The 23,212-nt window shown below is 35.6% G+C and overlaps 1 protein-coding gene and 1 pseudogene across 21 annotated transcripts in view; one reads left to right on the top strand and one right to left on the bottom strand.

The window, feature by feature from the left end:
- Positions 1–3,043, bottom strand: part of LOC138705717 (cytochrome c oxidase subunit 1-like) — a 33,731-nt pseudogene extending 30,688 nt beyond the window's left edge.
- The window catches only part of LOC138706539 (coiled-coil domain-containing protein AGAP005037), a 1,408,895-nt gene that overhangs the window by 933,925 nt on the left and 451,758 nt on the right, over positions 1–23,212 (top strand). The gene's annotated exons all lie outside the window — the stretch shown is intronic.

Genomic DNA, 23,212 nt, shown 5'->3' with positions numbered 1-23,212 from the left:
AGTTGGAGATTTGCTTCCGACAAGAGTAAAGGCTGGTTCACAATAAACCGGGAACGGAAACGACAACGAGAACGGAAATATTGTTAAAATAAATATAATAGTTAATTGTGAATACTCATATTTAAATAAATTTATTTTAACAATATTTCCGTTCTCGTTCTCGTTGTCGTTTCCGTTCTCGGTTTATTGTGAACCAGCCTTTATTCTACATCAAACGCCGGGAAAGCCTCAAGTCATACAAGTACAATCGTCATGGATCTCAACGATGGCTGCGTGGTCTAGAACATCGGCCTGTCACTCAGGCGGTCCGGGTTCGTGTTCCGGTTAGGCCTGAAATCCATAGCGATACTTGTGGCGGACAAAATCGCAGTTTGGTGTTTTTCTCTAGGTTGTCCCGTTTACCCAATATAAACATCGACATCATTCCATTAATATTTCTCTAGAGATGTACAGCGAACCTTAGCATAGTCGGTCGATGAGAGTGATAATGTTCGTAACTAGGGTTAGTATAATAGATCAGTATTGATCTAAATGCCGAGTCGTAATGGCCCTCTATATAAATCAATCATCGTTCTGTATTCTATCTGTACAAGAAGAAGAAGAAGAAGAAGAAGAAGAAGAAGATGATGATGATGATGACGAGGAGGAGGAGAAGCAGGACGAGTGAGATGAAACAGAAAAGGGATAAGAAAGAAATTGCAGAAACAGATACTTTAAAATGAAGTTAAGACAGAAATAATAATAATAATAATAATAATAATAATAATAATAATAATAATAATAATAACTTTCTTATGGCTTTTAAGGAACCCGGAGGTTCATTGCCGCACTCACATGAGCCCGCCATCGGTCCCTATCCTGAGCAAGATTAATCCAGTCCCTACCATCATATCCCACCTCCCTCAGTCCATTTTAATATTACCCTCCTATCTACGTCTCGGCCTCTTCAAAGGTGTTTTTCCCTCCAGCCTTCCAACTAACACTATATGCATTTCTGGACTCGCCCATACTACATGCCCTGCCCATCTCAAAAGTCTGGATTTAATGTTCCTAATTATGTCAGGTGAAGAATAGAATGCGTGCAATTCTACGTTGTGTAACTTTCTCCATTCTCCTGTAATTTCATCTCTCTTAGTCCCAAATATTTTCCTGAGCACCTTATTCTCAAATACCATTAACCTCTGTTCCTCTATAATAATAATAATAATAATTATTATTATTATTATTATTATTATTATTATTATTATTATTATTTCGGTATATGACCATATTTATCTTGGAATGATGTAGAATCTAAATTTGCCAAATTGTTACACTTATCTGTCTGTCTATCTATCTATCTATCTATCTATCTATCTATCTATCTATCTATCTATCTATCTATCTATCTATCTATCTATCTATCTATCTATCTATCTATCTATCTATCTATCTATCTACCTACCTACCCACCCACCCACCCATCCATCCGTCCGTCCATCCATCCGTCCATCCATCCATCCATCCGTTTGTCTATTCCTCCGTCTGTCTGTCTACCTATTTATTTGTTTATTTATTATTTATGTATTTATTTATTTTCTCTGAGTTTGCTTTTCTTATTTGTATTTCTCATAGTGTACAACACAAGGCTTGATGTACATAAATTCACTAGAATAATTTATTAGATAAATAAATTAATAAACAATTTGGTTTTTATGTAATTTATATTTGAACAAAATTTCCTCATTCTTTCATATTTAATTTTAAGTAGCGCATACACTTTATGAAGAATGGAAGCATTGTTTTTATACACTATTTATCGTTAACCGATTGTACTCCCGTATACTATTATACACAAAGGACAAATACGTAAGTACGTGGACGCATCGTCCGCACCTGTCCACAGTTTTGTTTTGAGCATATAGTCGCTACTTATCTACGAGTAACTAATGTGAAATGTGACCAGACATTGGGCTTTAATACACTCTCACTTGTCTTTCAACTTCCCACCCTTTTATCTCTTTCCTTGTTGTACTTCCCTTCCAACTCCTGCAGTGCTCGTTGCTTCGCGCTGCTTCAAAGCTGTACCCAGTTTTTCAACACTTTGTATCTTAATGAGAACGGAATGAGTCACTGTAACGCTTGACTTCTGCGGGTTACTAGATTACCCATTTACTCAGCACGTCATCGTCTCTAATCCTGTCTGCAGTGTCCTTGCAAGGAATGACCCGCAAGTCCGACTGGAGTGAAAGTACTGGCAATGTCAGAGGCATCCCAGAGCAATGTCAGTCAGTAGTCGGTAGCTCTCCAGGGATCTTGGTTTCGTACTTAATAGCTTTCACCAGTAGCGGCTTGAATTCTGTTAGCTACTTCCATGTATTTTCAGAGTCAGAGGTCGTTGCCGACATTATGATCTTTATCTTTTTCGAAGTAGATTCCTTCAGAAGTTATAAACTTCTTGCTGCATTCTACTCACGTCTGTAAAAACATCCCTGACACCATTCTTCAACAAGATAGTGGAGCTGGTAATTTTCATCTCTTCAACATTTCGAAATCTGCCTCTCAAGTTTTTTTCTTCATAGTTGGAAATGTCCAAAAATGGAAATGTGCGCTATCTCGGCTATTTCGTTAGTATTCTGGAAGTTATACCACTTCAGCTTGATGTGGTTTTGCCTTATCTGGAAGCGAAGGCCACATTCCTTTTTTAAGAAATTGGTTTTTCTTTCTCATCGTTGAATTCTTCATGTCTGTTCTCATGAAGCCCAACACTTGCCTTGAAAATAAATAATATTCCTACTGCTGCTAATACTACTACTACAGGGTGAGCCAGCGAGGGCTAGACTCCTAACCGCACTCACGGCGGCTGATTCATCCGTAACGACGCTACCATATGCGGGGGATTCGTTCCGCGCTTTTGCGGTTAATATTGCGTAATGATGTACTTACCGAATTCACAATTCGTGTTCGAAGTGACGTCCTTGTGATATCTGGCAGGCTGTACATCTCCTGAAGACAGGTCCAGCAACTCGCCGCAGTTCTCCGAAATGGCTCGACTGTATGTCATGTAGCGATTGTTCGTGAAAACGGTTTCGAACACATGTAATTTACGTTCTATGAATCTGACTGAGGTGCATGAAAATAGCACCAATGAAAAGAAAAACTCAAAAGTTTATTTGTGGCAACATTTATTTATTTATTTATTTATTTATTTATTTATTTATTTATTTATTTATTTATTTATTTATTTATTTATTTATTTATTTATTTATTTATTTATTATTTTATTATTTTGCTAATAATTGTAACATAAAATATAATATATACAGAAAAATTTTAGCTCGCCCCTGAAAGAGTAGAACTCGTGCTCAGGGGCGGATTCCTGAATTGAAATTAATAATTATACAATACAATTTGTCTTATATCTACTATGCAATTATAATATAGGCCTATAAATTGTATTATAAATTGTATTGTAAATATTATATACATTGTTTTCTGAGTTGGTAATACTGTTTCATAATTGCGCACATAAACATATTTGTTCATTGTTGAGGCGAAAGGGCTGCATAGAGGACAGAAAAGATTTTTGCGTGCTTGATTTTCATGTGAACCAGTCGGTTATTAATACGCAACGGCATTACCGAACAGAATTCAGTGCAGATCCACCCAGTGGGCCTGCAATCCGCAAATGGCACACCGATTTTAAGGCAGGATTCTTCGCAAGAGTTTGCGATTTCGTCCGTACCGACTACAGTTCTGCAAGCCCTAAAACCATAGGACGAAGTGCTGCGAAGAAATTTCTGAATAAGTATGCAGACTTTAATTCAAACGACGATGAATTTATTCATTCCGTGGTGTTTTCTGACGAAGCCACTTTCCATCTTTCTGATAAGGTGAACAGACATAACCTCAGAATCTGGGGGTCGGAAAATCCGCGTACCTACGTGGACTATAGGCTTGATGTGTGCCGTGGTACCATGGGGGGGACACACTGAACATCTTTAAGATAAAGAACTAAACTGTTTGGGTTTCTCTTTCCATTGGTACTATTTTCATGCACATTAGATTCATAGAACGTAAATTACATATGTTCGTATCCGGAAAGGTCTTTTGTAGGAGCCCTGTACATCAACCTAATATTTTACTTCCTAGTTATCACCTATAAGATAACATGATCTTCGTTGTAATAAAAAATAAATTAAAGAACAATAACTCGTGAATATATTATTTTTTTGTTTATCTGGTGTTTTTGCACCTCTACATACATAATAATAATTGCCGTATCGTCATATCTGAATAATATCTCTAGTGGAAATGGGAACGTTAATTATGAAATTAAAATTTTATGAGCACCGCGTTCCTCTCCTGAACTTTCCACCATTGTTTCGTTATCGTCATATCATCTCACAGCTTCAGAATAAGATGTTTACCTAGCGAAAAGCTCTTAATTTCTTTTTAGGAAGCACTAAGTTGTAAATATTTTACAGTGTAATTTTTAAACAATTGACGTGTATTTAATCCTAAACGTTGCGAACATTTAATTTATACAGTGTGTTTCGTTCGTACAGTACTAAACCGGGCTTTTGCATAAAACTGGGATTATTGCAACCTGAGCAGCTGCAATTGATGGTTCTTGGAATAACGGATTCCCTCAGCGAGAGCACGTAGGACTGCAGGCGGGCGTCTGCCTGCAATAACACTGGTGATTGAAAGGACCTACTTTGAATACGGGAGCAGTCAGTGTCGCACTGGTTGAGCCGAGATAAGGCGCCCGTGTTTATGAACTATATTGAATTTAAAACATTTTTGGTTGCACTCCGTAGTATGTTCACAGGATTATAACGTTGCTATGGCAACAACAAATCACTGCCCGTTCTGAGTTGTGACGTAGTAGTTGTGGGTTCATAAGCCATGCTTCTTCGCATATGTATTTCGTCTCCCGTGTGATTTTACCAGTTCCCAGCAAACATAAACGAAATTGTTCAGTTTTATTATGTTATTTTTATGCTGATGTAGCTTAATTATTGTTAAATTACCTGTTTCGTTGTTGTTCTTGTTGTTGTTTTATTATTTTATTATCTATATAATGTATTTATTTTGTAATTTTGTTCTCGCAGCATGACGTTTGCTTTCGAAACAAACCGACAGATCGCGCGCGTACATGAAGTACCGGAAGAGTGAAATGCAGAGCACCATTGCTCTCAGGAAGCACCAAGTAGCGATCTCAACATATTTTAATCAAAGTGTATAGAATGCAGTCTGAAATGATCAATCAATATCTTATTGGAATAATAAATAATCCCAGTATAGTACTAATTCAATTTAATGATTGTCTAAATTTATTATGCTTGTTGATGGATGAAATACTGAAAATAAGTTACTTATCACTTTCAATTTATAATTTTTATATTAAATACTTTTTTCTTTTAATAATTTAACTGGAATATATGAGAAATAATTTATAGAGTTAAATAATAAAAATATAATATAGAAGAATATAAATAATATTAATCATCTTAAAGGTATTATTTATGGAATGGAAAAATATTTTAGTGAATAATTTTACAAAAATGTATGTCTGGAAGTATATAACGGTGTGTGTGTGTGTGTATGTGTGTGTGTGTGCGAAGTATAGTGTGGTAATCGATCAGGTCTAGTTGTACTATCGATACCATCGTTTCCCATAACTATGATCCAGGAACACAACTTTGGTCCATTCAGATTTTGTACTCCATAACGTAATACCTCGTTTATCTATATTTTGCTGTACTGTAGTTTGAAGTCAAGTCACTGCAGCTATCTACGAACAGTCTACGTTATTTCTACAATGTTCTTTGAATAGTTGCATCGTGGACCATAGTTGTGTTCCAGGACCATAGTTATGGGAAATGACGGTACTTAGAGTTGCAAACTAGCGCACAGTATCGGATGCAATAAAGAATCTCAGTTATTCTGTTACCTTTCGTAATAAAATAATGACGTAGTTTTATAACAATTATATTGTTATAGTCCACACCTGTGGAGTAACGGTCAGCGCGTCTGGCTGCGAAACCAGGTGGCCCGGGTTCGAATCTCGGTTGGGACAAGTTACCTGGTTGAGGTTTTTTCCGGGGTTTTCCCTCAACCCAATACGAGCAAATGCTGAGTAAATTTCGGTGCTGGACTCCGGACTCATTTCACCGGCATTATCACCTTCATATCATTCAGACGCTAAATAACCTAGATGTTGATACAGCGTCGTAAAATAACCCAATAAAATAAAAATAAAAATATTGTTATACACGACGTTTATAGTGATTATTAGTCAGAAATTTACACACGACTTATAAATGAGCTTTCATGGTATAAGGCAGTTAAACTAAAGTCCTCAGTCGGTTAGGGCGCTTGCCTGCCGGTCTGAAGTTGAGCTCAGGTGCGGGTTCGATCCCCGCTTGGGCTGATTACCTGGTTGGGTTTTTTTTTTTTTTTAGGTTTTCCTCAACCGTAAGGTGAATGCCAGGTAATCTATGGCGAATCCTCGGCCTCATCTCGCCATATACAATCTCACTATCACCAATCTCATCGACGCTAAATAACCTAGTGGTTGATACAGCGTCGTTAATTAACCAACTAAAAAAAAACTAAAGACAGCTGGGACAGCCGGTATTACCGGTGCTTCAGTTCACAGTTTTCAGTTCAATGACTCGTCAGTGGTTTGTATTTGACCTTGATCCGCTAGATGGAAATGCGCTGAGAATAGTAAGACAGTTAATGTGTATCTAATGCCTACCCACTTCACTTGCGTGATTCGCATTAGACCGTTAATGTTGGAATATGTCTGCAGCCAGTCCGCCCCTGAGTGAAGGTATCTTGAATGCGGAGATGTTTGCGTAGCCCTAGAGAACTGATTCTTTTGAAGCGTTGCGCTGACTGGCTTTCTGTAGACACGAAGGCTTTTAAAGCTTGAATCTAATTTGACAGAAAAGAGCTCTCCAGAGCAAGTCTAATGAACTTTCATTAGAGTTGCTTGATTACTTTTAGTTTCTTCGGTTCTCGAGTGGAAGAATTATGTGACCATCTGTTTTTATTATCTAGTAGATAAGTGTGTCAGCACTGCACAAAGTGCAACCCGTCAAATTTTTATTTACAACTCTCGACGAATAAAACAAGAGAGATTGGATGCCTACAACACTTAAATATGATTGATTGACACGTCCTTGTACATGTAGTACTCTGCCATATACAGTTGTATTGACGTGCTTTGAAGGCCAACGGGCGGTACATATTATTTTAATATCTCTTCAACAAAAAGAGGTTTCCACTATAATTCAAGTGGTAGACCGCTCCCCTTGCGTTTCTACTAGATATGAACAAAATGAACTGCCGCCCTCGCTCGCTGTGTTCGTTCCATTTGTCTTTCGAGTCTCGTCTCGTAACTCTCGTGCACTGCGAGTCATGCTCATCATTCTCGAAATCGCATTTGGTCGGCGTGGAAAGATTTCGTAACTTTGAATAACATACATCATTGAAATAAATAACATTAGACACAAAAAAAAAAGAAACACTATCATAGTTATCAAAATGTTCTGGTTCTATTATCAAATATTACCTGTTATATAAATAGAAGCAACATTATCAAATAAATTCGCATTTCTAAGAAGTATAAAATATAACGTTAAATAAAGCGTTAATATATTTTATGCTCGACCATGCCGAAATGTAGTAATTATACACCTGGTAGCAGTCCTTTAATGCATGCAATTAAAGTACACCTATTCATTAAAGTTCAGGTTTTCGATTATTCTCGGATATGCAATCGAAAGACAACGAGGGAAACGTCACGGAGGCTGGAAATCCAATACTGTCGCAGAAGGTTATGTTCTGTTACTATAATAATTAGCGTTAATTGTAAATAATATTCAAATAAATTCAATTTGTCATCTCGTTTTTCAATTCTAAATCAATTTCCAGGTTATATCAAAATTAGTTCATATTATTCTCAGATTATATCAAGGTCAGTGACATTATTGTTCCTCGGAAAAAATCAGTACTTTCGCGTCCGCGCACATCTCACAATTTACGAGCTATGCACAAGGTCACTTCCGCTCTTCAGTTAGATACAAATAAAATAAATACTTCTGAATAATTTCAAGTTATAAATATGGTCGAGCATAAAAAGTCGTATGAAACTTGTCTATAATGGTAATTAAGACGCTCGTATGAAAATTATGAAACTCGCTTGCGCTCGTTTCATAAACAAACATACTCGCGTCTTAATTTCTATCATTATAGGCTCGTTGCATAATGTACTATTTTTTACTTGAGATTATACACTTGATCTCAAACATACGAAAAAAAAAATCTTAGGCCATTAATAAGAGCTTAGTAATTAAATAAAGATTGGGAAACGGATTATTATACACTTAAAGGTACAGATGCTGTTTCAAATAGGCTAACTGATTGTTTATACATAATATAATAGTTGCCAAAATAGATCCCGATGTCTTGATCGTTCGTAACAAGCAGTTAACAACATAGGCATTATTGTCGTGCGGTTTTTCGGCTTTGCGGAGATAGGTTTGGAAGTAAACCCCGAAAAGACCAAGTATATGATTATGTCTCGTGTCCAGAACATAATACGAAATGGAAATATGAAATTTTAAAATTTACCCTTTGAAAAGGTGGAAAAATTCAAGTACCTTGGAGCAACAGTAACAAATATAAATGACACTCGAGAGGAAATTAAGTACAGAATATATTTGGGAAATGTCTGTTTTTATTCGGTTGATAAGCTTTTATCATCCAGTCTGCTCTCGAAAAAGCTGAAAGTTAGAATTTATAAAACAGTTATATTACCGGTTGTTCTGCATGGTTTCACTTGGACTCTCATTTTGAGAGAGGAACAGAGATTAAGGGTGTTCGAGAATAAGATGCTGAGGAAAATATTTGGTCTAAGAGGGATGAAGTTACAGGAGAATGGAGAAGTTACAAAACACAGAACTGCACACGTTATATTCTTCACCTAACATAATTAGGAACATTAAATCCAGGCGTTTGAGATGGACAGAGCATGTAGCACGTATGGGTGAATCTAGAATGTATATATAGTGTTAGCTGAGGGGGAAAGACTTTTGGAGAGGCCGAGCCGTAGATGGGAGGTTAATATTAAAATAGATTTGAGGAAGGTGGGATATGATGATAGAGACTGGATTAATCTTGCTCAGGATAGGAACCGATGACGAGCTTATGTGAGGGCAGTAATGAACCTCCGGGTTCCTTAAAAACCATTTGTAAGTAAGTAATTTAAAGTTTTGCGAAACCTACATTTTTTTTGGATGACTTATTTATTTATTCATTTATTTATTTATTTATTTATTTATTTATTTATTTACTTATTTATTTATTCTGATGTAGTTCAGGCCATCAGGCCTTCTCTTCCACAACACCAGGAATACGAATACAATAATAGAAATAAACAGAAAAAATACACTATATACAAAGTAAAGCTACACAAGAAATAAAGAGAGAGAGAAAAAAACACTATAAACAAAGTAAATCCACACAAAAATATACAAAGGTTGCAGTCACACAAACTTTAAATGAGTGATAAAGTATCATAATTAATTCTATCCTAACTAATTAACTAACTTAAACAAGAAACTTGCAATTTTAATCTAGATTAAAAAAGAAAAAGGAAGAAAACACAAATTAATACTTCCAGCAATATCTAAAAAACATCAACTAAGACAAAATTTTCCAATTTAATTTTGAATTGTGATAAAGTCTGGCAGTCCCTGACATTAGGTAACGAATTCCAGAGGCGAGGTATTTCTACAGTATAGGAAGATGAGCATAAAGGCGTTCTATGATGAGGGATAGAAAGAAGTGCTTGATGTCAGTTTCGAAGAGTTGTAAGAAATTGAAAGCGCGATAACAGATAATTCGGAGTAGAAGTATGCATGATTCTAAACAGAAGAGACAGTGAATGTATTGTTCTTCGTTCCTTCAGACGCGCCCATGAAAGTAACTGGAGGGAAGGTGTTAATATGATCAAATTTACGAGTATTGCAGATGAATCGTATGCACACATTATGAACACATTACATTGTTGCTGTGGAAAATCAAAGAATCATTGAAATTACTGCAGATTCTGTTAATGATATTTTATAAAAAAAATACTATAAGTTTCAAATTAGTGTGTGTTAATGTGATTTTTAACGGCAACATGAAGCTTTAAAATTAAGTTTTCTAAAAATTTTAAATTTTGAAATCTTTCCTTTTGAACTCACCAGTACTGTATATTTCTCATTAGTAGCGATGAATATCTATTAATACAGGTTTTTTTTTTGCATCGCTGGTACGTTATTTTTCAAATATAGTTCCTTAAATTGTGATACGACAGCTTTTCCATTGTGTTTGCTAATACTCGTGGGTAATACTCCTACTGAAATTAGAGTCCATTATATTTGCCTCATTTCCTATAGGCCTGTTTATTCATCCAATGCGGCTAAATGTCAATAGCTGAAGCATCGTGTAAGTTTTTCGAGCTACGGTTTAAACTCCACTAGCTACAGAGTTATCAGAAGCGTCCAGTAGCACGAATAATTAATTCTGCTCTGAATTTCGAGGCAATTTGATTTTAAACAAACGACAGCATCAAGATATCATTAGCGGGATACAACACACAGTCATCAATCAGAGGGACGGACATCGATCAAGGCTGTGACAGTCCGCTACTCCATCAAGACTTTTTGCTGCTACAAAAATGCACACTTAATGAGTCAGAAACAACTTGACGCCCGCAGGTGTGACGTACGGTAGCTCTCACTCACATGCAAGCTTCAATCAAGGTTAGGCAGTATCACTTCATTATTTATATTTTATAAAGACTCTTTCTTTAGTCTGAATTAGAGTGCTGCAGAACAGCGCTTAGAACCGGTTTATATTCACTCGGTAGGAGAACAACCGGCGAGGTTCAACATTCGAACGAATATCGTATTTTCAAGCGGTTGCGTCTAATGTTTTGCAGGGTTGACAGAACACCAGGCGAAATTCACCATACAAGAACTCTGATGGTATTTTCTGACTACACAGATGGAGTAACAATTGAAGGAAATTTACTTTTCCTAATTTAAAAAAAGTGTTAGCTTGAAATAGGTCTATAATTGATTGGACACTTTGGTACATTTATCTTCGTAACTAATATATAAATCACTAATGAACAACCGATAACAACAAAGGAAATAAGCGTAATGCATAAATGAAACCTGACATGTAAAGAAATACAAGAATAAAATAAATTACAATTACTTACAAAATAGAAGAGGAAGTAAGTACACACTTACTATTGTAAACATTCATACTTTAAACTCAAAACGCATAGGTTACCTGTAAAAGAGTAATTGTTAATATAGCCTATTCCTCTTACTTAGTTACTACTTACTTACGGCTTTTAAGGAACCCAGACGTTCATTGCCGCCCTCACATAAGCCCGCCATTGGTCCCTATCCTGAGCAAGATTAATCCAGTCTCTATCATCATATCCCACTTCCCTCAAATTCATTTTAATATTATCTTCCCATCTACGTCTCGGCGTCCCCAAAGGTCTTTTTCCGTCCGGCCTCCCAACTAACACTCTATGTGCATTTCTGGATTCGCCCATACGTGCTACATGCCCTGCTCATCTCAAACGTCTGGATTTAATGTTCCTAATTATGTCACGTGAAGAATACTTCACCTATCATCTCTCTTAGCCCCAAATATTTTCCTAAGCACCTTATTCTCAAACACCCTTAACCTATGTTCCTCTCTAAAAGTGAAAGTCCCAGTTTCACAACCATAAAGCGCAACCGGTAATATAACTGTTTTATAAATTCTAACTCTCAGATTTTTTGACAGCAGACTAGATGGTAAAAGCTTCTCAACCTAATAATAACAGGCATTTTCCATATTTATTCTTTGTTTAATTTCCTCCCGAGTATCATTTATATTTGTTACTGTTGCTCCCAGATATTTGAATTTTTCCACCTCTTCAAAAGATAAACTTCTGTGTTCGTGCCAGAGAATCAGTCCCATTCCGAGGCTTATTTGAAGGTTTCGTAGCAAGTTGTTTTTTTTACGGTGATGGGTTGATAGCCCTTCGCCCAACCCCCAAGCTGGAGGACCACCCCACATCGGTTGTCCGCGACTGCTTATTCAATATACTCACAGCTACCCTCCATATCTGGAGGCCGTCTCCTCGATCCGCCTATGCCTCTTAATTATTCTAATTATATGTATTATTATTTCATTAATAAATAATTTTTAAAATAATAAATTCCTAAACATCCGGGCTCTAATCGTCAAATATCCTGGCTTTTACGTTGTCTTTGAAATATTTATTAGAAAATTGCAACTCAAATGCGTAGTGCGGTCGGGAACTTTCACCATAATGAATGGGACGGACTTCACAATCACACAATTTCGAAGCCTACTCCAGCTTATCTGAATACGTGTGCACGTCGTCCTGTCTTGATTTATTGTTTCTTGACCTACTCGAACTGTGTAGGAGAGAGAGCAGGGTCTCTGCATTGTCTATTCTGGTTTTCTCTTCTCGTACGCGGCGCATCAGGTTTTCTCCTTTAATGGCCGGTGTGGGAGTTCTTTCGCATTGATTCTTGCGTGGGTTAAGATTGTTCATTGGAATGCATTGTTCAAACGTATTCCCATAAAATGCCGTACTTGAAAATCTGTTTTCTTCACTTAAGTTACTTTAACATTTCAGATTTACTTCGTAGCTAATCATGAATTATGCTTGATAATTACAATCTAAAAGCAGGTAATCGAAGAAGTCCTCATTTTACCATGCTAACGACATTTTTGGAGTATTTACCTTATACTTACTCACTTATGGCTTTATGGAACCCGGAGGTTCATTGCCGCCCTCACATAAGCCCGCCATCGGTCCTTATCCTGAGCAAGATTAATCCAGCCCCTATCATCATATCCAACCTCCCTCAAATCCATTTTAATAGTATCCTCCCATCTATGTCCCGGCTTCCCCAAAGGTCTTTTTCCTTCCGGCCTTCCAACTAACAGTCTAATTTCTGCATTCGTCCATACGTGCTACATGCCCTGCCCATCTCAATCGTTTGGATTTAATGTTCCTAATTATGTCAGGTGAAGAATACAATGCGTGCAGTTCTGTGTTGTGGAACTTCCTCCATTCTCCTGTAACTTCATCCCTCTTAGCTCCAAATAATTTCCTAAGCACCTTATTCTCAAACACCCTTAACCTCGGTCCCTCTCTCAAAGTGAGAGACAAGTTTCACAACCATAAAGAACAACTGGTGATATAACTGTTTTATAAATTCTAACTTTCAGCTTTTTTGAGAGCAGACTGGATGACAAATGCTTCTCAACCGAATAATAACACATTTACCATATTTATTCTGCGTTTAATTTCCTCCCGAGTATCATTTTTATTTGTTACTGTTGCTCCAAGATATTTGAATTGTTCCACCTCTTCAAAGGATAAATTTCAAATTTTTTATATTACCATTTCGTACAATATTCTCGTCACGAGACATAATCATATACTTTGCCTTTTCAGGATTTACTTCCAAACCTATCTCTTTACTTGCTTGCTTGCTTCCTTGCTTGCTTGCTTGCTTGCTTACTTACTTACTTACAAATGGTTTTAAAGGAACCTTCAGGTTCATTGCCGCACTCACATAAGTCCGCCATCGGTTCTATCCTGTGCAAGATTAATCCAGTCTCTATCATGAAATCCATTTTAATATTATCCTTCCATCTACGTCTCGGCCTCCCCAAAGGTCTTTTTCCCCTCCGGCCTCCCAACTAACACTTTAAATGCATTTCTGGATTCCCCCATATATGCCACATGCCCTGCCCATCTCAAACGTCTAGATTTAATATTCCTAATTATGTCAGGTAAAGAATACAATGCGTGCAGTGTTGCGTTGTGTAACTTTCTCCGTTCTCCTGTAACTTCATCCCTCTTAGCCCCAAATATTTTCCTAAGAACCTTATTCTCAAACACCCTTAATTTCTGTTTCACTCTCAAAGTGAGAGTCCAAGATCTCTTTATTTGCTTCAAGTAAAATTCCCGTGTTTTCCCTAATCGTTTGTGGATTTTCTCCAAACGAATTCACGTCATCCGCATAGACAAGCAGCTGATGTGTCTCGTTCAATTCCAAACCCTCTCTGTTATCCAGGATTTTCCTAATGGCATATTCTAGAGAAAAAATTAAAAGTAAAAATTTTAAGGTCACTAGTGGAACAGGCAATGTCATTGGTGCAACATGCATATTTGTTTTTTAATTGAAAAATAATTTCGATTTTTTTTAAATCAACGTGACCATTATTTTTCCTGCCATTTATATCTATGTAGCTTTAATTTAAAGTATTAAAATTGCATTTTCCAAACATTCCATACTATTCTTTTCCTTTCTGTTACCACATTCCCATATTTTCTTATAATGACCCATATAATGTTTTATAATATCTGTATATTTCAGTTTTATACAATAAAATGTTACCAGGGTAGGCCTAATACTCTTATGATCTACGAATTTTAAGAATGTAATACGTAACAACCACATTTATTGTAGTACTTGAGCAATATTTATATTGGTACACTGTACTGAGGTTATAACAGAAACAATGGCGGCATGACAGTAGAAAAAGGGAAATGTTGACGAAAATGTGAAATTTAGTGGAAATTATCACACAAGGAACTGTAATCCGGAAAAACTGGCTAAGTGAAACATTTCATTATTATATTTGGGTTGGTAATGAATAGAAATCTATTTTTTATGTAGGAGAATATTGAAAGAGGTTTAATAGTACATTATGCAACGAGCCTATAATGGTACCATAGTAATTAATACGAGAGTATGTTTATGAAACGAGCGCAAGCGAGTTTCATAATTTTCATACGAGCGTCTTAATTACCATTATAGGCAAATTTCATACGACTTTTTATGCTCGACTATATTTCTAACTTGAAATTATTAATAAATATTCATGTTATTCTTATCTGACTGGGGAGCGGAAGTGACCTTGTGCAATATCTCGTAAATTGTGAGATGTACGCAGACGCGAAAGTATTGATTTTTTCCGAGAAACAAATGTCATTGACCTTGATATAATCTAGAGAGTAAAATAAACATTAATCTTGATATAACCTTGAAATTGATTTAGACATTGAAAAACGAGATGACAAATTGAATTTATTTGTATATTATTTACAATTAACGCTAATTATTATAGTAACAGAACAACCTTCTGCGACAGTATTGGATTTCCAGCCTCCGTGACGTTTCGCTAGTTGTCTTTCGGTTGCATATCCGAGAATAATCGATACTTGCACATTTATATTGCTACAATGGTGCTTTCTGATTGGTGGAACACCTGAAATTTAATGAATAGGTGTACTTTAATGAGGTCCATTAAATGGCTGCTACCAAGTGTATAATTACTACATTTCGGCATGGTTGAGCATAAAATATTTTTATTTTTATATTATTGAAGTTTTATTTTGGACAAAAAGTGAAAATCTTTGGCAAAAAATAAATAAAGTTACTTTCTAATATTTTTTTCAACCTCATTCACAAAACTCTATTTTTCTCCATTTTTTTCTGGGCATGGAAGAAGATAGAACCTTGTTGAAAAATTATTTAAATGGCACCGTTTATTTTTAGGTGCCATGTTGTTTTTATGGTGACAATTCTGGTTTTTGTCATCTCGTTTATGTCGAGACAATTTACGGCAATGTGACTTCACCCTCTGGTGGGTGAAACTGGGCTAAACAAAAGAACATCTAGATGACGAGCGATAAGGCGCAGGCGGGAGTCGAGAAGTCGGCCGTTACGTTTAACGACCGGAAAGATGAATAAAAAGAGTCGCGTTGCATAGTAATAAATCCCCAGATTCCCTTATCTGCGAGACTAAGTTTATATTTCGCGGCATTTGTATTGCCGTAAATCAGGCGAGAGTTGGACGAAGTTATTGCTTTATAAATCTCATTTACGTCTCATAACTGCTTCTCTGTTTCAACTCAAGTAATTGTGACGACATTAACCTCAAAGATTACATTTCAATTCCAGACGGGGAAATATTAGTCCCACTTAAGGGGAATTTACATAACATGGAAGTTGTATGCATTTGCTAATGTCGATCTCACCTGACTACCAGTACCATTACCCATATTACCACAATACCATCACCACAACTAAGCCACCAAAATGGCTGACATATCTAATAAAAACATTGCAAACCTTATTTTTAAAATTGATATTCTAACTATTCAACCTGTATATCTATAATATTCTAATTTATACAGGAACATCATTTTATTTTTACTAACATTTTTAATATTAACCTGGCTATACCTTTGGATCAACGCCGTTTACTACCCCTTCCACGACTGGAGTACGATGATACTGGCGTAATATACAAACAAATCACTTTACTAGGTATAGGAGGGAAGAAAAGTAGTTCATCCATTTACGTAAACTAGGAAATATCGCGCTTTTGAGTTTGATCATTTTCATTAGCTTTTTATTTAATCAAACTACAATACAGTATTAACAATAAGTGTTTTTACTCACGAATTGAGTTATCCATGCGAACGTATTCATTATGCAGTGTATATTATACTGTCTACAGCACATTAGCGTACAATATAGAGAATGAAGTTAAATTGAAAAATAATCATAATATGGATATTTAAACACATTTTTGAAAATGGTGGCCGTTCATTTCGATACAGGCTTCAGTTCTAATGTGCATATTATCGCACTATAGACTATTGTACCTAATCCCAATTACCAGTTTCGTCCTTCGTACTAGTAACTCATGTTGAAATAATTCCGTACCTACTCTATAAAAGAGTACCTTACGTACTGTAAATTCAATCTTCACTTCTGCCCGATCGGAAAAGATAAAATTACTCAGACATACTATCAACTGTCCGTCCAAGTGGTTATGTCATAGGGTCGTAGAAAGGGAGGAAATCACGTGATAGTTAATTACTTAACGAGGCCCTTCTGTTTAAGTTATTTTAAACAGTTGTATAGTATTACGTAGACGTCCAAGTCCTAACAGAAATTAATGTTCTCAGAAAAGAGCTAAGACAGCCCAGCCACTAGCTGGCGAATAAAAGCTGGTGGGGGAAACCGGGATACGACGTAGGCAAATGGATGACAGTACCTTTGCGAAAATGATTCAATATTGAAAGCTCTTTCGTCACTGGAAAACGCGAACATATTTTTGGAACGTACTGTTTACTATGACCGTAAAGCTACTATGACTGTATATGCGGTCTTGGATCTGTGTGGAGGACGGTTGAACTTCATTAGTAGAAGAGGTGGGAGTGTAGTACATTCAAAAACTCGGGTACAATAAAAATTGAAGTAAAAATAAAATTATGTCCTGTACAAGGCTTTCATTTCAAAATTTCTCAGTCTAAATAACTATTTATTTGAATTAAATAAAATTATATTTTATAAAAATACACGTCGTGAATATAGATATATATATTTATATATTTTTTTTTCATTTTATTATTTTATTATATAAGTCCTAATCAGTATTGAAACTTTAAGATATGGAGCATATCAAGACTAACAAAATTTTTTAGATTAATTTTTAGCTTTACAATCAAAATCAGTTACTATTTGTATCTTAATGTATGCTATTTTAAATGTATTTAATGTGGATATGTGTTAATTTTTTGAAAAGTTTAATTTTATACTGATTAATGGCTATTATTATTATTATTATTATTATTATTATTATTATTATTATTATTATTATTATTATTATTAAAACATTTATTTCCTTATAGATTTCTTATAGATTTTTATCTAATTCCGGTGATTATAAATATGAGATTAACTGCAAATATTTTAATTCTTGTAGTTTGACACACGTAAAGATCTTGATTATTTATTTTTTTGTAAAGTCATTAAGGGTGATATTGACTATGAATCATTCATAAGCAATATCAGTCTTCGTATTCTTGCTAAGGATTTAAGATTTCATAATTTTTTATCTCTCTCTCTCCGGTCTGCAGATGTATAAAATATGCTAATTTGCATGGATTGAACTTGGATCCATTTAATGTGTAGTTTATATTTTTTGGAGTTTTATGTCAATTATTATTAATTTATGTCTTTTGTTTAGATTTGTATTATAACATTATTCTCGTCATCTTTTATGTCTTTGTAATACTATTTATATAATTCCATTCTTTCATTTGCAATTATCGTCTTGTTTAACTGTCATTATTTTAATAATTATTCCATTGTACTTTTGTTGTGATTTATATAATTTAATGTTTTTTGTTATATTGTCTGTGCTAAAATGTTATTGGCCCCTGGCTGTTGTACAGCACATTAAATATTAGTAATAAAAATTATTATTATTAACTGTAATACTAAATTAATAAAGTAAATATCTTATTTAATAATAATAATAATAATAATAATAATAATAATTATTATTAGTTATCTTTTTAGTAGGATATTATTTGTTTATCTGTTAGTAAAATACAACTAGTAAATGCAAGGTTCTGATTTTTCATACATAAATTTATTTTTAGCCAAAGCTGCTCGTAAATTTATTGGTGAAATCAAAACCTCTCGGTAAATTACATATTATAACATCCAACTGCAAATGTCTTTACCCTTGCTTATACAGTTTTTCTCTCCTTTTCCAGGTAAGATGCCATACAACGAAAGAAATTCATGCTGACTGGTTGGTGAGTTAAGTTATTCTTACATAAACTGCTGTTTGCGTGATGAAATTAACATTGTATGTAGCTTGTACCAAAGAAATTAAGTATGGTTATTGTTGTTAGGGAAGTAGGTTACGAGTTAGTATAGATACAAAAGCTTATTTAGTGTAGTATTTATCTCGATTCGGCTGTTACTGAAATGTATTGTGATATCTTAAATACCCGAATTTAGATGCTTTAATGAAAGCGAGAGATTTTTATTCGTAACATTTTATTTTCCTTTGTCCATATTAAAGGACTAAAGAAGCCGTGTCACCCTGGAGAGCACAATGATGACGTAATGTGCTTTACCAGTGGCTGCCCGACCGTCACATGTTGTCGATAAACAGGGGTGGACACTTTGGCTAATGGAAATAACAGTTTTTTTCTCTGCCACAATATCGTAAATAGGTACCAAACACAATATCGAAAATAACTCATTTTTAGGTATCGTTTTATATAAAAATAAAGACAAATTATAAATAAAATATATACTGATTTAGTACCCGCATTGCAATAAGCTGAATAGTAATGAAGACCACATTACTAGTAGTAATGTCTTCGGAGTCAGATATTGTACAAAAATAGTTTTTTGACATTCAATCTGCACAGCACTTTCCTACCCCTGACTCGCTGTATGTACTATTCCATTGACAGCAGCTACTGCTGTAAAGTAGTATACTTCAGTACACAGACCTATTAGGCATGATTTGCTACGGCTGGTCTAAGACCTAATTTTCCCGCTCTTAACCTCTTTTTTATGATTATTAGAGGAAAAAATTTCTCTTCGGGTCCTTGGTTCTACGTACCAAGTGCTCTAACCACTGAGCTACGTTTCGATCCCCGGCGCCGGAGCGAATTTTTCTCGTCTAATAATCATTGTTACCATAACAGATCTATTTTGTAGGACCAAAAAATAATCTTTACGTAGATTCTTCGCCCAACAGTGCATATTACTATGGAATCCCGGCCACCAAGTTACTCAATTGAGTGCGCTCCTTGTATAATGGCAGTTGACTTAATATAATGTCAACATATATGTCGAACTTGGAGTCAGGCCACAAAGGGAAAAACACTAGAGGAGAGGGATTCGATGTCATATTATGACTCTGAATTAGCCCAGCCGCTGGGCTGAGGCAAGTACTATGCATTTTTCGTTTAACAGAGAAATTAGTAGTTATCTCTTGCGGCAAATACTATACTCCAACCAGGAGAAAGTCTCAGGGAAATGAGACACAGCGGGGTAATGCTATGAATGAATGTTGATGTCATAAGGTCACACACGTGGGTACACGTATCTCTATTGGCTAACTCTCAAAGCATAAACGATAACACTGATACACATTTATACTACCCAAGTTACAAAATTAGATAACGGTTAATCTCCTGATCTTTTAATCCCTCCATACAGGAAATAACATATGCATGAGAGCGCATGTTTTTTAAACTGACGTTATAACGGTAATATTATCTATCTACTTCGCTCCAATAGATGACGCAATAGTAAGCACATTCCTTTCACGGTTAATCTCCTGGTTGGAGAACAGTAAGCTGATCTCTTTACTCGGGCTGAGGCCGTCTATGTTTGGCAACGCTGCTATAAAGCAATTCAGTTATCGGACGCGGCCAACTGCATAACACAAACATCGAAACTATGTTTCTGTGACTTCTTTGACTTCTTTCCTCTGGGCTGGAGTCGTCTAAGTTTGGCGAGTACAGTAGGTACCTGTCATTAAAAATATATATATCATATATTTCGCATGATTGATAAGACTTCTCAGTTTTTATGTATTAAAAGTCAGTCTGTTTCGGAGGCATTATTTTTGTGAATATATTCTTCAGTATTTATTTGAAGAAAACGGAGGAATATAAAGAAATAAAGAGAGAAAAACTTGGACCCTGTTGAGAGTAAATTGCCATTTTATCGTAAGGGCTTACTGACGGTTATTTTCTCTCCGTCATTGATTCCCCTTTTCAACGTTTTATAATGCTTGTCGAAGCGTTTCGAGCGAAGGGGAAAAAAAATACAGGAAGTTTGTAATAACATTTGCAAGAACTGTCAATCAGACACAAGACAGCGTCGTGTGTTCAACTTTTTCTTTCTTTTACAATGTGCTATTCTCTTTCTAGTGTGTTTTATTTCCCCCTTCTTCCCTGATTATCGTGATATTCATGACAGAAGGAAAATATACTTTTTTAAAAGGTTTCCATTTATTTATCGCCGTGTTGTGACATAAAGCCCTGGCATTTTAATTCATTACAATACCCTAATCCCAATAACGTCGTGACAATGAGGCCCGTGTTCGCTGCCTGGAACCATTCCAGGTTTCTTAATGTTTTCTGTTGGTGTTTTAATTTTACGCTTAAACTCCGATTTGTGAGAAATTAATTCTGAACAAGACAAAACCTTCTGTACTGTAATTCCTTTGATTTTATGTAACTTAAGAAGCAAGCAGTGGCGTGCTGTACGTAACAGGCAAGGGAAGCATTCGATGTAAGAGTAATGGAACGGAGAAAAATTCTCTCCGGCGCCAGGATTTGAACCCGGGTTTTCAGCTCTACGTGCTGATGCTTTATCCACTAAGCCACACCGGATACCACCCCGGCGTCGGACAGAATCGTCTCAGATTAAGCTCCAACTCTTGGGTTCCCTCTAGTGGCCGCCCTCTGCACTACGTCATAGATGTCTATGAACGTAGGACCGAAGTCCACACATGTGCTGATGAGGTGCACTCGTTATGAGTGACTAGTTGGCCGGGATCCGACGGAATAAACGCCGAATATCTGCATGGAAATATCATATGTACTTCGGTACATTAAAATAATATAAGGGAAGCATTGCTTCCCCTGTTCATAAAGCGAAAAAGAATAAATTTATTGCAGAAATTATATTTTAGTCGTGAGAACTATGAAGTAGAGGTATGATAATGAAATAGTCCAAAGCCACACTTTTAATAAAAATGTTTTTTTTTTTTTTGTGCGAGTTCATTTCTTACACTCATGGGCAAGCTACAGTAGAATTCCTCACATCCGGAAACTGTGGGGCAAAGCCAGTGACGGATAACTGATTTTGGATAATTGGAAAATACGTTTATACTGTAGGTTATGTAAAGACATACTATACTACACACATTTTTTTTTTTCCGTGTTGAAATTTAGTAATTTTCATATAGATATTTAAAAATAAAGTTTTGAAATACGTACAGTGTAATGTATATTCTTCATAATTATAGTAAATACAGTAATATCACAGTCCAATATATACAGTCACGAAGCTCAATATGTAATAAATATGCATCTATAGATAGTTGCTAACCATTAGGATCGCTACTATCCCCTCATTACAAACAATGCGAAATAGTACCTGCACAGTCTATTGTTCCTAGCAACCTCAACAACTCAAGCTTTGTGACTGTATATACTAGACTGTGGTAATACCGTACATAATAGCGTAAAAATGCTAAAAGTCTTCGTAACCTTATGACAATTTTAAATGGCAGTCATGTGAGTCATGTGACATTGAGAGCAGTGTGGCCAATATCGGAACTAAGAGGGGATGAAGTAGCTCTCGATGATTTGAACGTAAGAACATTTTGCTTGCGTTTCGCGGAATCCATTGTGCAACAGCAACGCTTAGCGGTAATAGTCATGATAGCCTGCTATCTATCACTTGAATGAAATATTTGCGCGCTGTAGGGACAGAGAATTTCACACTTTCCTATTTAGACTCATCCAATACCCCTTCGAAACGGGCGAGTTCAAGTGGTAAATTTAAAGATATCGTCTCTGCACATTGTTTGCAAGGTCCAAGTGACAGCTTACCGATGCTACCCGATATATCTACTCCTGGAACTTAACGGTTTTTTTTTTTTTTTTTTGCCTATGTTTTCGCGAGTGAACAATGTAAAGAGTAAACACAATATGCGGCATATGCGATCCACGAAAACCACTCACATCTTCGTCCGACTCTTCCCTTTTGCATGAATGACTTTTTTTGGCATAGCTAAAATTGCCGTTGTTTTGGTTTTGCCGGTTATTTGGGTGCCGGATACGAGGGATTTTACTGATACTAGTAAAATATTGTAAAAATTATTCAACAAATGACGTAAGCATATGCCAAAGAAATTATGATACCGCACTTAATAGCACTAGACTCTAAACCTTTAATACGCCCTCCTGATCAATTTTGCCTGTATGGCTTAGGAATATATCATTCTCACTCCTTGAATTCTGTGATCTTAAAATGTTACAAAATTCTTTCTATGAACACCTGTCGTTAGATTAGATTAGATTAGATTAGATTAGATTAGATTAGATTAGATTAGATTAGATTAGATTAGATTAGATTAGATTAGATTAGATTAAATTCTGGAAACAATTCGCAGTAATGGAATTTCTATGCCCAGGCAATCGATAATTTTGCTGCTAAAAAGGAAAAGAATTGCTTTGGTCTTCAAATATATTTAGGTGATT

The sequence above is a fragment of the Periplaneta americana genome, chromosome 9 (genome assembly GCF_040183065.1).
Source record: "Periplaneta americana isolate PAMFEO1 chromosome 9, P.americana_PAMFEO1_priV1, whole genome shotgun sequence".
In the NCBI taxonomy this organism is placed as follows: domain Eukaryota; kingdom Metazoa; phylum Arthropoda; class Insecta; order Blattodea; family Blattidae; genus Periplaneta; species Periplaneta americana.
The sequence above is the reverse complement of the archived record's forward strand: the minus strand, read 5'-3'. Positions and strand labels throughout refer to the sequence as shown.